Here is a 13,212-nt window from a genome sequence, read left to right as displayed (position 1 = left end):
CATTTCTTCTTACAATACTTTTCAATAGAACACTGTTTCGCATGAGACGGTTCCTCAAAAAACATAATATCGTGTATGAGCTAAACAAAAACTTAGGTTTTATATGGTTTTATGTTTTCCAGTGGATCTGGTTAGAGCTATGTCACGCTAAATTGTGTTCTTTGCATTTCTTCTTACAATACTTTTCAATAGAACACTGTTTCGCATGACACGGTTCCTCAAAAAACATAATATCGTGTATGAGCTAAACAAAAACTTAGGTTTTATATGGTTTTATGTTTTCCAGTGGATCTGGTTAGAGCTATGTCACGCTAAATTGTGTTCTTTGCATTTCTTCTTACAATACTTTTCAATAGAACACTGTTTCGCATGAGACGGTTCCTCAAAAAACATAATATCATGTATGAGCTAAACTAAAACTTAGGTTTTATATGGTTTTATGTTTTCCAGTGGATCTGGTTAGAGCTATGTCATGCTAAATGGTGTTTTCTGTATTTCTTCTTGCAATACTTTTCAATAGAACACTGTTTCGCATGACACGGTTCCTCAAAAAACATAATATCGTGTATGAGCTAAACAAAAACTTAGGTTTTACATGGTTTTATGTTTTCCAGTGGGTCTGGTTAGAGCTATGTCACGCTAAATGGCGTTCTTTGCATTTCTTCTTACAATACTTTTCAATAGAACACTGTTTCGCATGAGACGGTTCCTCAAAAAACATAATATCGTGTATGAGCTAAACAAAAACTTAGGTTTTATATGGTTTTATGTTTTCCAGTGGATCTGGTTAGAGCTATGTCACGCTAAATTGTGTTCTTTGCATTTCTTCTTACAATACTTTTCAATAGAACACTGTTTCGCATGACACGGTTCCTCAAAAAACATAATATCGTGTATGAGCTAAACAAAAACTTAGGTTTTATATGGTTTTATGTTTTCCAGTGGATCTGGTTAGAGCTATGTCACGCTAAATTGTGTTCTTTGCATTTCTTCTTACAATACTTTTCAATAGAACACTGTTTCGCATGAGACGGTTCCTCAAAAAACATAATATCATGTATGAGCTAAACTAAAACTTAGGTTTTATATGGTTTTATGTTTTCCAGTGGATCTGGTTAGAGCTATGTCATGCTAAATGGTGTTTTCTGTATTTCTTCTTGCAATACTTTTCAATAGAACACTGTTTCGCATGACACGGTTCCTCAAAAAACATAATATCGTGTATGAGCTAAACAAAAACTTAGGTTTTACATGGTTTTATGTTTTCCAGTGGGTCTGGTTAGAGCTATGTCACGCTAAATGGCGTTCTTTGCATTTCTTCTTACAATACTTTTCAATAGAACACTGTTTCGCATGAGACGGTTCCTCAAAAAACATAATATCGTGTATGAGCTAAACTAAAACTTAGGTTTTACATGGTTTTATGTTTTCCAGTGGATCTGGTTAGAGCTATGTCACGCTAAATTGTGTTCTTTGCATTTCTTCTTACAATACTTTTCAATAGAACACTGTTTCGCATGAGACGGTTCCTCAAAAAACATAATATCGTGTATGAGCTAAACTAAAACTTAGGTTTTATATGGTTTTATGTTTTCCAGTGGATCTGGTTAGAGCTATGTCACGCTAAATGGTGTTTTTTGCATTTCTTCTTACAATACTTTTCAATAGAACACTGTTTCGCATGAGACGGTTCCTCAAAAAACATAATATCGTGTATGAGCTAAACTAAAACTTAGGGTTTTACATGGTTTTATGTTTTCCAGTGGATCTGGTTAGAGCTATGTCACGCTAAATGGCGTTCTTTGCATTTCTTCTTACAATACTTTTCAATAGAACACTGTTTCGCATGAGACGGTTCCTCAAAAAACAATATCGTGTATGAGCTAAACAAAAACTTAGGTTTTATATGGTTTTATGTTTTCCAGTAGATCTGGTTAGAGCTATGTCACGCTAAATGGTGTTCTTTGCATTTCTTCTTACAATACTTTTCAATAGAACACTGTTTCGCATGAGACGGTTCCTCAAAAAACATAATATCGTGTATGAGCTAAACAAAAACTTAGGTTTTATATGGTTTTATGTTTTCCAGTGGGTCTGGTTAGAGCTATGTCACGCTAAATGGTGTTCTTTGCATTTCTTCTTACAATACTTTTCAATAGAACACTGTTTCGCATGAGACGGTTCCTCAAAAAACATAATATCGTGTATGAGCTAAACAAAAACTTAGGTTTTATATGGTTTTATGTTTTCCAGTGGATCTGGTTAGAGCTATGTCACGCTAAATGGTGTTCTTTGCATTTCTTCTTACAATACTTTTCAATAGAACACTGTTTCGCATGAGACGGTTCCTCAAAAAACATAATATCGTGTATGAGCTAAACTAAAACTTAGGTTTTATATGGTTTTATGTTTTCCAGTGGATCTGGTTAGAGCTATGTCACGCTAAATGGTGTTTTTTGCATTTCTTCTTACAATACTTTTCAATAGAACACTGTTTCGCATGAGACGGTTCCTCAAAAAACATAATATCGTGTATGAGCTAAACTAAAACTTAGGGTTTTACATGGTTTTATGTTTTCCAGTGGATCTGGTTAGAGCTATGTCACGCTAAATGGCGTTCTTTGCATTTCTTCTTACAATACTTTTCAATAGAACACTGTTTCGCATGAGACGGTTCCTCAAAAAACAATATCGTGTATGAGCTAAACAAAAACTTAGGTTTTATATGGTTTTATGTTTTCCAGTGGATCTGGTTAGAGCTATGTCACGCTAAATGGCGTTCTTTGCATTTCTTCTTACAATACTTTTCAATAGAACACTGTTTCGCATGACACGGTTCCTCAAAAAACATAATATCGTGTATGAGCTAAACTAAAACTTAGGTTTTATATGGTTTTATGTTTTCCAATGGGTCTGGTTAGAGCTATGTCACGCTAAATGGTGTTCTTTGCATTTCTTCTTACAATACTTTTCAATAGAACACTGTTTCGCATGAGACGGTTCCTCAAAAAATATAATATCGTGTATGAGCTAAACAAAAACTTAGGTTTTATATGGTTTTATGTTTTCCAGTGGATCTGGTTAGAGCTATGTCACGCTAAATGGTGTTCTTTGCATTTCTTCTTACAATACTTTTCAATAGAACACTGTTTCGCATGAGACGGTTCCTCAAAAAACATAATATCGTGTATGAGCTAAACAAAAACTTAGGTTTTATATGGTTTTATGTTTTCCAGTGGATCTGGTTAGAGCTATGTCACGCTAAATGGCGTTCTTTGCATGTCTTCTTACAATACTTTTCAATAGAACACTGTTTCGCATGAGACGGTTCCTCAAAAAACATAATATCGTGTATGAGCTAAACAAAAACTTAGGTTTTATATGGTTTTATGTTTTCCAGTGGATCTGGTTAGAGCTATGTCACGCTAAATGGTGTTCTTTGCATTTCTTCTTACAATACTTTTCAATAGAACACTGTTTCGCATGAGACGGTTCCTCAAAAAACATAATATCGTGTATGAGCTAAACAAAAACTTAGGTTTTATATGGTTTTATGTTTTCCAGTGGATCTGGTTAGAGCTATGTCACGCTAAATGGCGTTCTTTGCATGTCTTCTTACAATACTTTTCAATAGAACACTGTTTCGCATGAGACGGTTCCTCAAAAAACATAATATCGTGTATGAGCTAAACTAAAACTTAGGTTTTACATGGTTTTATGTTTTCCAGTGGATCTGGTTAGAGCTATGTCACGCTAAATTGTGTTCTTTGCATTTCTTCTTACAATACTTTTCAATAGAACACTGTTTCGCATGAGACGGTTCCTCAAAAAACATAATATCATGTATGAGCTAAACTAAAACTTAGGTTTTATATGGTTTTATGTTTTCCAGTGGATCTGGTTAGAGCCATGTCATGCTAAATGGTGTTTTCTGTATTTCTTCTTGCAATACTTTTCAATAGAACACTGTTTCGCATGACACGGTTCCTCAAAAAACATAATATCGTGTATGAGCTAAACTAAAACTTAGGTTTTATATGGTTTTATGTTTTCCAGTGGATCTGGTTAGAGCTATGTCACGCTAAATTGTGTTCTTTGCATTTCTTCTTACAATACTTTTCAATAGAACACTGTTTCGCATGAGACGGTTCCTCAAAAAACATAATATCGTGTATGAGCTAAACTAAAACTTAGGTTTTATGTGGTTTTATGTTTTCCAGTGGATCTGGTTAGAGCCATGTCATGCTAAATGGTGTTTTCTGTATTTCTTCTTGCAATACTTTTCAATAGAACACTGTTTCGCATGACACGGTTCCTCAAAAAAGATAATATCGTGTATGAGCTAAACTAAAACTTAGGTTTTATATGGTTTTATGTTTTCCAGTGGATCTGGTTAGAGCTATGTCACGCTAAATTGTGTTCTTTGCATTTCTTCTTACAATACTTTTCAATAGAACACTGTTTCGCATGACACGGTTCCTCAAAAAACATAATATCGTGTATGAGCTAAACAAAAACTTAGGGTTTTACATGGTTTTATGTTTTCCAGTGGATCTGGTTAGAGCCATGTCACGCTAAATAGCATTCTTGTCATTTCTTCTTTCCATCCTTTATATTATATTAAATAATATTTCATACGGTATTATTTCGTTCTTTAATTTAATGTGTTTTTAGTGCTTCTGAATGTGATTTTGTTTTAAATACTTAGCTTATTAGCATTCATCAGTATCCAAGAATTCATCATACCACTGCTAATCAATAAACAAACATCGGTCTTAGCGTTTAAATACCGAAAAAATACCTGCCTGTTCATTTATTACTTGTTTCATTAAACAGGAATTTGCATATCGATCGTTTTCAATTAACTTCGAACAGTTACAACTACACGTAAACTGAGCATGTAGTCTATTTACAGCAAGATCGTGACCGCTGACTGCAGCTCTCCTTCTCCCTCCATTTCACTCCCAACCGACATTTTCACCTTTGCTGATATGATTACTCCACAGGATACCTCCATCCCCTGCATACCTGGTCGCTAGATTCGGCTGGCACGTCATATCGGTTTGACAGCCAACTCACGTAACTATTGTTGATCGACCCACAGTCCACTGAAGTGCCTACGATGAAGGGAACAACATGGACAGTTCTACTCCGAATTACTCCAACCCATGCGATGTTCATCCATGCGACAACCCACCTGATCTGAGTGGAACTTAACTGAAGCAAGAGAGTGATGCCTAATTCCATCTGCCAACTAGCTCCACTTCTCTCCCGTGCACCAGTCGCACCCACACCGACGTGTTCATCTTGCCAGTTTTCCTCACACCCGTCCACTTGTCTCTTGAAGATTGGCGTCCACAACACCAACGGTTGGTTAGGTCATGCAAGCATTGTTACAATTGATAAAAACACATATTTTCATTTAGTGAATGTGATAACCTGTACTAATAATTTGGTCAACTTAGCGATGATAACTCAATGTAAGTATTAACAAACTCGGTACGTGTTTGTTATTGTCAATAATATCTTTAAATTATACAACTCGCTTATGTTTGACAATTACTGAGTAATTGCTTTGCTTATTGCATGCTAATTGCTGAAAATTGCTTTTTATTTTAAATTCCTTAGCTAAAAATTGCTTTTTCTTTCACATTTCTCTGCTTATTGAATGACTATTGCTAACTCATTAGATAGAACCTACTTCTCATATAAGTAGGTGGATGCGGCCTCGATTAGCGGGGGAACCACATGAAAAAAAGCGAGCTACTGGGTGTACCTCCTGGGTAGTTTGGAAATCACCTAATATATATATGTATATATTTATAAATAAAAGTTAATATATATAAATTAACATTATTTTTTTTTAACAGGAAATGCACAATGCTAAAAACTGCGTAGGAGATTTTAATACAATAGTACTACCAAGCCTGATGTTGGCCGCTATTTCAATGAATGCAGCAGTGTGACAGCTAGCAATCAAAAGTAACAAGATGTCGAGGTACGTTACATGACGATCACGACCACTTTGGCAAAAACGTATCGCTATAGACTAAGGAAAAAAAATAATATATATTTTATTTACAGGAAATGGAGATGGCAATAAACTGTGTAGGAGTTCATGATTGCAATAGAATAAAATCGACCAAGCCTGAAGTCAGCAGCCCCCCTTCAATGAATGCAGCAGTGTGACAGCCAGCAATCAAAAGTTACAAGATATCGAGGTACGTTTCATGACGACCACGACTATTTTGGCAAAAACGTATCGCTATAGACTAAGGAAAAAAATAATAATATATACACTTCTCATCAAAAAAATCGAAACACTTCCGTTTTCATTGTTTCTGTCCGAATTTAACACAAAAAAAAATTCATACGATGAAAAAAAATACATAAATGTATAGCTGGCAGTTTGGCCATTACAGTAATAAGCGAAAATTCTAAATTCAAAATTAGAATTTCATTTGTTTATCTTATAAACGAAATGAATCACTGTTTTGAGACAAATGTGTGTTTAGGGTTGGAGTACATTTAGCGTTTAAAAACTAAAAATTGGCGCCTATCCTTAAACTTTTTGTTTTTTATTTCAATACTGTGACTTTGGGACGTCTGAAAAAAGGTTTTTTTTCTAAAACGTATGGATACTTCGCCCACAGAAGCCGCCCAAGTTGTGGCATTGCTGGATTCTGGCCTTAGTCAGCGTGTTGTGGCTGCAAGACTGCATCTAAGCCTGTCATCTGTTCATAGAGTCTATAAACGTTATCGGGAGACTGGTTTGTTCACGCGCCGTTCAGGATCTGGCAGGAATCGGGTCACTTCTGAGCGAGATAATCGATTTATTGTAACAACTTCTTTAAGAAATCGACGCCTTAACGATTTTCAACTGCAGCAGCGGCTTCGTGTTGTACGAAGGGTGGCTGTAAGTGACTCTACAATTAGAAGAAGGTTGAAGGATCGTGGACTGGTACCGCATAAGCCAGCAAATGGGCCGAAATTAACTGCAGACCATCGAAGAGCGCGCCTTAACTTTGCACGTGAGCACCTAAATTGGTCATACCTACAGTGGAGCAAAGTTCTCTTTTCTGATGAGTGTAAAATTATGCTGTATGGTAACGACGGAAGGAACAAGGTCTACAGAAGAGACGGAGAACGCTATGCACAATGCTGCATTGAAGAAAAGGTCAGCTATGGTGGCGGTTCGTGGACGGTTTGGGGAGGAATCAGCGCCGACGGTAAGACAGAGCTTGCTTTCGTGTCTGGGCCACGTCTGCCTGCACTAAACTGTCATCGGTACGTCGAAGAGTGTCTCGAGCCTCATGTGATGCCCTATGCACATTTTATTGGCAACGGCTTCATATTCATGCACGACAATGCTAGGGCTCACACCGCGGGCGTCGTACGAGATTATCTTAACGAAGTCGATATCTCTATTATGGAATGGCCAGCAAGAAGCCCGGACATGAATCCCATTGAACATCTGTGGGATGAATTAAAGAGACGAATTCGAGCAAGAGATCCTGCCCCAGAAACACTTAGCCAGCTGCAAGATGCAATCCAAGAGGAATGGGACAATATACCACAGCATGTGATCGTGACTCTCATCCGATCGATGAAGAACCGTATGGAAGCAGTAATTAGAGCTCGGGGAGGGAATACAAGTTATTAAATAAACGTTTTTTAGTTTTTTTTTTCATTTACGTGTGTTGTTTTATCCATTTCCTTTATACTCCATACGGAATAAAAATGACTCATTTAACAAAATACGAAACCTATGAAAAATTCATTTAAATTTAGAACATTAACATTAAGATTTGATAAGCTCATATTACTCACTATTAAACGACATTTAACATTTATTCCTAAATGTACACATTTTTCTGATAATCCTGACAAAACGTAAACTTTCAAGGTGTTTCGATTTTTTTGATGAGAAGTGTATTTTATTTACAGGAAATGCAGATGGCAATAAACTGTGTAGAAGTTCATGATTGCAATAGAATAAAATCGACCAAGCCTGAAGTCAGCAGCCCCTTCAATGAATGCAGCAGTGTGACAGCCAACAATCAAAAGTTACAAAATATCGAGGTACGTTTCATGACGACCACGACTATTTTGGCAAAAACGTATCGCTATCGACTAAGGAAAATAAATTATATATTTTATTTACAGGAAATGCAGAAGGCAAAAAACTGCGTAGGAGATCATTAATACAAAAGTATTATACAGGGTGTTAGTGACATCGTAACGAATACTCAGGGGGATGATTCAGACCATGATTCTGAGTTAATATCAAGTGGAATTTTTCGTCGCAAAATTCATGATATTTTTTTAGTTTTTTTGAATTATTTTCAATTCTATACTTTTGCGATGAAAAATTCCACTTGATATTAACTTAGAATAATCAGCTGAATCATCCCTCTCAGTATTCGTTACGATGTCACTTACACCCCGTACAACTTCATACAGTAGCCATACAAGTAGGTATGGGTGTTAATGACACCGTAACGAATACTGAGGGGGATGGTTCAGACCATGATTCTGAGTTGATATCAAGTGGAATTTTCAGTCTGAATATTCATATTTTTTTTTGTGTTTTTTTTAAATTATTTTCACTTCCATACTTTTGCGACGGAAAATTCCACTTGATATCAACTCAGAATCATGGCCTCAATCACCCCTCAAAATTTTCGTTACGATGTCACTAACACCCTGTATAAACCAAACCTGATGTTGGCCGCTCATTCAAAGAATGCAGCAGTGTGACAGCCAGCAATCAAAAGTAACAAGATGTCGAGGTACGTTACATGACGATCACGACCACTTTGGCATAAACGTATCGCTATAGACTAAGGAAAAAAAAATGTAATATATATTTTATTCACAGGAAATGCAGAGTGCAATAAACTGTGTAGGAGATTATGATTGCAATAGAATAAAATCGACCAAGCCTGAAGTCCTTCAATGCACGCAGCAGTGTGACAGCCAGCAATCAAAAGTTACAAGATATCGAGGTACGTTATATGACGACCACGACTATTTTGGCAAAGACGTATCGCTATCGACCAAGGAAAAGAAATTATATATAATATTTAATATATATTTTATTTATAGGAAATGCAGAAGGCAAAAAACTGCGTAGGAGATTATTAATACAATAGTATTATATCAACCAAGCCTGATGTCGGTAGCTTCTTCAATGAATGCAGCAGTGTGACAGCCAGCAATCAATAGTGACAAGAATCTAGGTACGTTACATGACGACCACGACCACTTTGGCAAAAACGTATCGCTATCGACTAAGAAAAGGATATTATATCTATACGTTATTATAAATAAATTAATATTATTTTATTTTTAACAGGAAATACAGAAGGCAAAGAAGCAGATGTCATCAAAGAAGATCTTTGTTCCTGCAATGTTTCCGCAGACGATACATCCAACAGAGCGAAGTGGAAGGAAAAGACTCGGAATAAAGACCCCACCACCATATGGGAACAATGCAAGGGAGAGAGAGAGAATATAATGTTATATGTTTTTTTTTTGATAACATAAAATAAACCAACAATATCCTACACATTTTTTTTATTTCTTTTTGTGTCTGTCTTAATAGTTATTACAAATCTGTGATGCGAAACAAACTATACGAAAACGTCAATCCACATACAACGCCCGCGAAGCTGCTTTAGCAGCGAGCGCACTTAGCACCATCTAGTTATTATTATATTATATATAGCTACAAACCCATGTACCTATTGACTGACTGACTGACTCACTGACAGGGTTGTTCTCCCAGAAGGAGTGTCGGGGGGTAAAAATGGTGTATGGGGGATGTGATCAAAATTTTCCGGTGAGTATGGGAAAACTTCCAGATCTTGGAAAACTGCTCCGCATCAGGGAGACACCCTACAGTCTGGCGAAACTATCGCACCTGGATCGATTCTTTTTTCACAAAACGTATTTAAATCTTGGTCAAATTTTATTGTGGGTGAAAAAAAGTCAAAATGGCGGAAAAACAAGATGGCCGCCATACAAAATTTCGTTTTTTGAAAAACTGCCTCGTTGGTAAAAACTGTGTATGGGGTTGTAATCGGAACATCCCGTTGACTATGGAAAAACTGCTCGATCTTCGCAAACTGCTCCGCATCAGGGAGACACCCTAAGGCCTGGCTAACCTATCGCACCTGGAACAATGATTTTTTCGCACAACGTATTTAAATCTTGGTCAAATCCAATCGCCGGTGAAAAAAAACCAAAATGGCGGAAAATCAAGATGGCCGCCATACAAATTTTTCGTTTTTTCTGAAAATGCCTCGGGGGTAAAAATGATGTATAGGGATGTGATCGGATCGTCATGTTGAGTATTTCAATACAGCTCGATCTTGAAAAACTGCTCCGCATCAGGGAGACACCCTACGGCCTGGCAAAACTATCGCACCTGGAACATTTTTGATTTCACGAAACCTATTTAAATCTTGGTCAAATTTTATCGCCGGTGAAAAAAAAAACAAAATGGCCGAAAAACAAGATGGCCGCCATATAAATTTTTGTTTTTCCAGAAAATGTCTCGGGTGTAAAAATGATGTATAGGGGTGTGATCGGAACGTCATCTTGGAAAACTGCTCCGCATCAGGGAGACACCCTACGGCCTGGCGAAACTATCGCATCTGGACCTTTTTTGTTTTCACGAAACCTATTTAATTCTTGGTCAAATTTTTCCCTGGTGAAAAAAAAAACAAAATGGCCGAAAAACAAGATGGCCGCCATACAAATTTTTGTTTTTCCAGAAAATGTCTCAGAGGTAAAATTGATGATCGGAACGTCATCTTGGAAAACTGCTCCGCATCAGGGAGACACCCTACGGCCTGGCAAAACTATAGCACCTAGATTTTTTTTTATTTCACAAGACCTATTTTAGTCTTGGTCAAATTTTATCGCGGTAAAAAAATGGCGGGAAAACAAGACACGCGAGCAGCTTGCTGCGAGCGAACCACGCGACATCTAGTTATACTATATATAGCTACAAACCCATGTACTGACTGACTGACTGACTCACTCACTGACAGAGTTGTTCTCCCAGAAGGAGTGTCGGGGGGTGAAAATGGTGTATGGGGGGTGTGATCGGGATCTCCCGGTGAGTATGGGAAAACTTCCAGATCTTGGAAAACTGCTCCGCATCAGGGAGACACCCTACGGCCTGGCAAAACTATCGCACCTGGATCGATTCTTTTTTCACGAAACCTATTTAATTCTTAGTCAAATCCTATGGCCGTTGAAAAAAAATCAAAATGGCGGAAAAACAAGATGGCCGCCATACAAAATTTTGTTTTTTCAGAAAATGCATCAAGAGTAAAAACTGTGTATAGAGATGTAATCGGAACGTCTTGTGGAGTATGAAAACACTTCTCTATCTTCAAAATCTGCTCCGCATCAGGGAGACACCCTACGGCCTGGCAAAACTATAAAACCTGGAGCAATTGTTCTTTCGCGAAACATATTTAAATCTTGGTCAAATCCAATCCCCGCTGAAAAAAAAACAAAATGGCGGAAAAACAAGATGGCCGCCATACAAAATTTTCGTTTTTCCCGAAAATGCCTCGGGGGTAAAAATGATGTATAAGGAATGTGATCGAAACATCATGTTGAATATGGAAATACTTTTCGATCTTCGAAAGCTGCTCCGCATCAGGGAGACACCCTACAGCCTGGCGAAACTATCGCACCTGGAACTTTTTTGTTTTCACGAAGCCTATTAAAGTCTTGGTCAAATTTTATCGCCAGTGAAAAAAAAAACAAAATGGCCGAAAAACAAGATGGCCGCCATACAAATTTTTGTTTTTCCAGAAAATGTCTCAGAGGTAAAAATGATGTATTGGGGTGTGATTGGAACATCATCTTGGAAAACTGCTCCGCATCAGGGGTCACCCTACGGCCTGGCAAAACTATAGCACCTAGAACTTGTTTGATTTCACGAGACCTATTCAAGTCTTGGTCAAATTCTATCGCGGTAAAAAAAATGGCGGGAAAACAAGACACGCGAGCAGCTTGCTGCGAGCGAACCACGCGACATTATATTATATTATATATAGCTACAAACCCACTGACTGACTCACTCACTGACATAATTGTTCTCCCAGAAGGAGCGTCGGGGGGTATTATTATATTATATATAGCTACAAACCCATGTACTGACTGACTGACTGACTGACTCACTGACTCACTGACAGGGTTGTTCTCCCAGAAGGAGTGTCGGGGGGTCAAAATGATGTATGGGGGGTGTGATCAAGATCTTCCGATGAGTATGGGAAAACTTCCAGATCTTGGAAAACTGCTCCGCATCAGGGAGACACCCTACGGCCTGGCGCAACTATTATACCTGGATCAATTTTTTTTTCGCAAAACCTATTTAAATCTTGGTCAAATTCTATTGTGGGTGAAAAAAAATCAAAATGGCGGAAAAACAAGATGGCCGCCATACAAAATTTTGTTTTTCCGGATAATGTCTCGTTGGTAAAAACTGTGTATGGGGTTGTAATCGGAACATCCCGTTGACTATGGAAATTTTTCTCGATCTTGAAAAACTGCTCCGCATCAGGGAGACACCCTACAGCCTGGCAAAACTATAAAACCTGGAGCAATTTTTCTTTCGCGAAACATATTTAAATCCTGGTCAAATCCAATCCCCGCTAAAAAAAAACAAAAATGGCGGAAAAACAAGATGGCCGCCATACAAAATTTCGTTTTTCCAGAAAATGTCTCGGAGGTAAAAATGATGTATGGGAGGTGTGATCGAAACGTCAAGCTGAGTATGGAAAAACTATTCGATCTTGAAAAACTGCTCCGCATCAGGGAGACACCCTACGGCCTGGCTAACCTATCGCACCTGGAGCAATGATTTTTTCGCACAACGTATTTAAATCTTGGTCAAATCCAATCGCCGGTGAAAAAAAACCAAAATGGCGGAAAAACAACATGGCCGCCATACAAAATTTTGTTTTTTCAGAAAAATGTCTTAGAGGTAAAAACAATGTATGGGGGTGTAATCGGAATGGCATGTTGAGTATGAAAGTACTTCTCGATCTTTGAAATCTGCTCCGCATCAGGAAGACACCCTACGGCCTGGCAAAACTATCGCACCTGGAACATTTTTGATTTCACGAAACCTATTTAAATCTTGGTCAAATTTTATCGCCGGTGAAAAAAAAACAAAATGGCCGA

The 13,212-nt window shown here is 37.6% G+C and overlaps 3 long non-coding RNA genes across 3 annotated transcripts; all 3 read left to right on the top strand.

The window, feature by feature from the left end:
- Positions 1-690: 690 nt before the first annotated feature.
- On the top strand, positions 691-3,744 carry LOC126380917 (uncharacterized). The gene is made up of 3 exons (XR_007568586.1): positions 691-752; positions 1,900-2,391; positions 3,703-3,744. It is a non-coding gene; the product is annotated as an uncharacterized LOC126380917 (long non-coding RNA).
- A 2,353-nt stretch (positions 3,745-6,097) lies between these two features.
- LOC126380916 (uncharacterized) lies at positions 6,098-8,217 on the top strand. Its single transcript, XR_007568585.1, has 3 exons — positions 6,098-6,221; positions 7,948-8,082; positions 8,167-8,217. It is a non-coding gene; the product is annotated as an uncharacterized LOC126380916 (long non-coding RNA).
- Positions 8,218-8,258: 41 nt separating this feature from the next.
- On the top strand, positions 8,259-9,507 carry LOC126380914 (uncharacterized). Its single transcript, XR_007568583.1, has 4 exons — positions 8,259-8,792; positions 8,882-9,008; positions 9,109-9,242; positions 9,359-9,507. It is a non-coding gene; the product is annotated as an uncharacterized LOC126380914 (long non-coding RNA).
- Positions 9,508-13,212: the final 3,705 nt, after the last annotated feature.

Source organism: Pectinophora gossypiella, unplaced genomic scaffold (assembly GCF_024362695.1).
Source record: "Pectinophora gossypiella unplaced genomic scaffold, ilPecGoss1.1 Pgos_31, whole genome shotgun sequence".
NCBI lineage: Eukaryota > Metazoa > Arthropoda > Insecta > Lepidoptera > Gelechiidae > Pectinophora > Pectinophora gossypiella.
The sequence above is the reverse complement of the archived record's forward strand: the minus strand, read 5'-3'. Positions and strand labels throughout refer to the sequence as shown.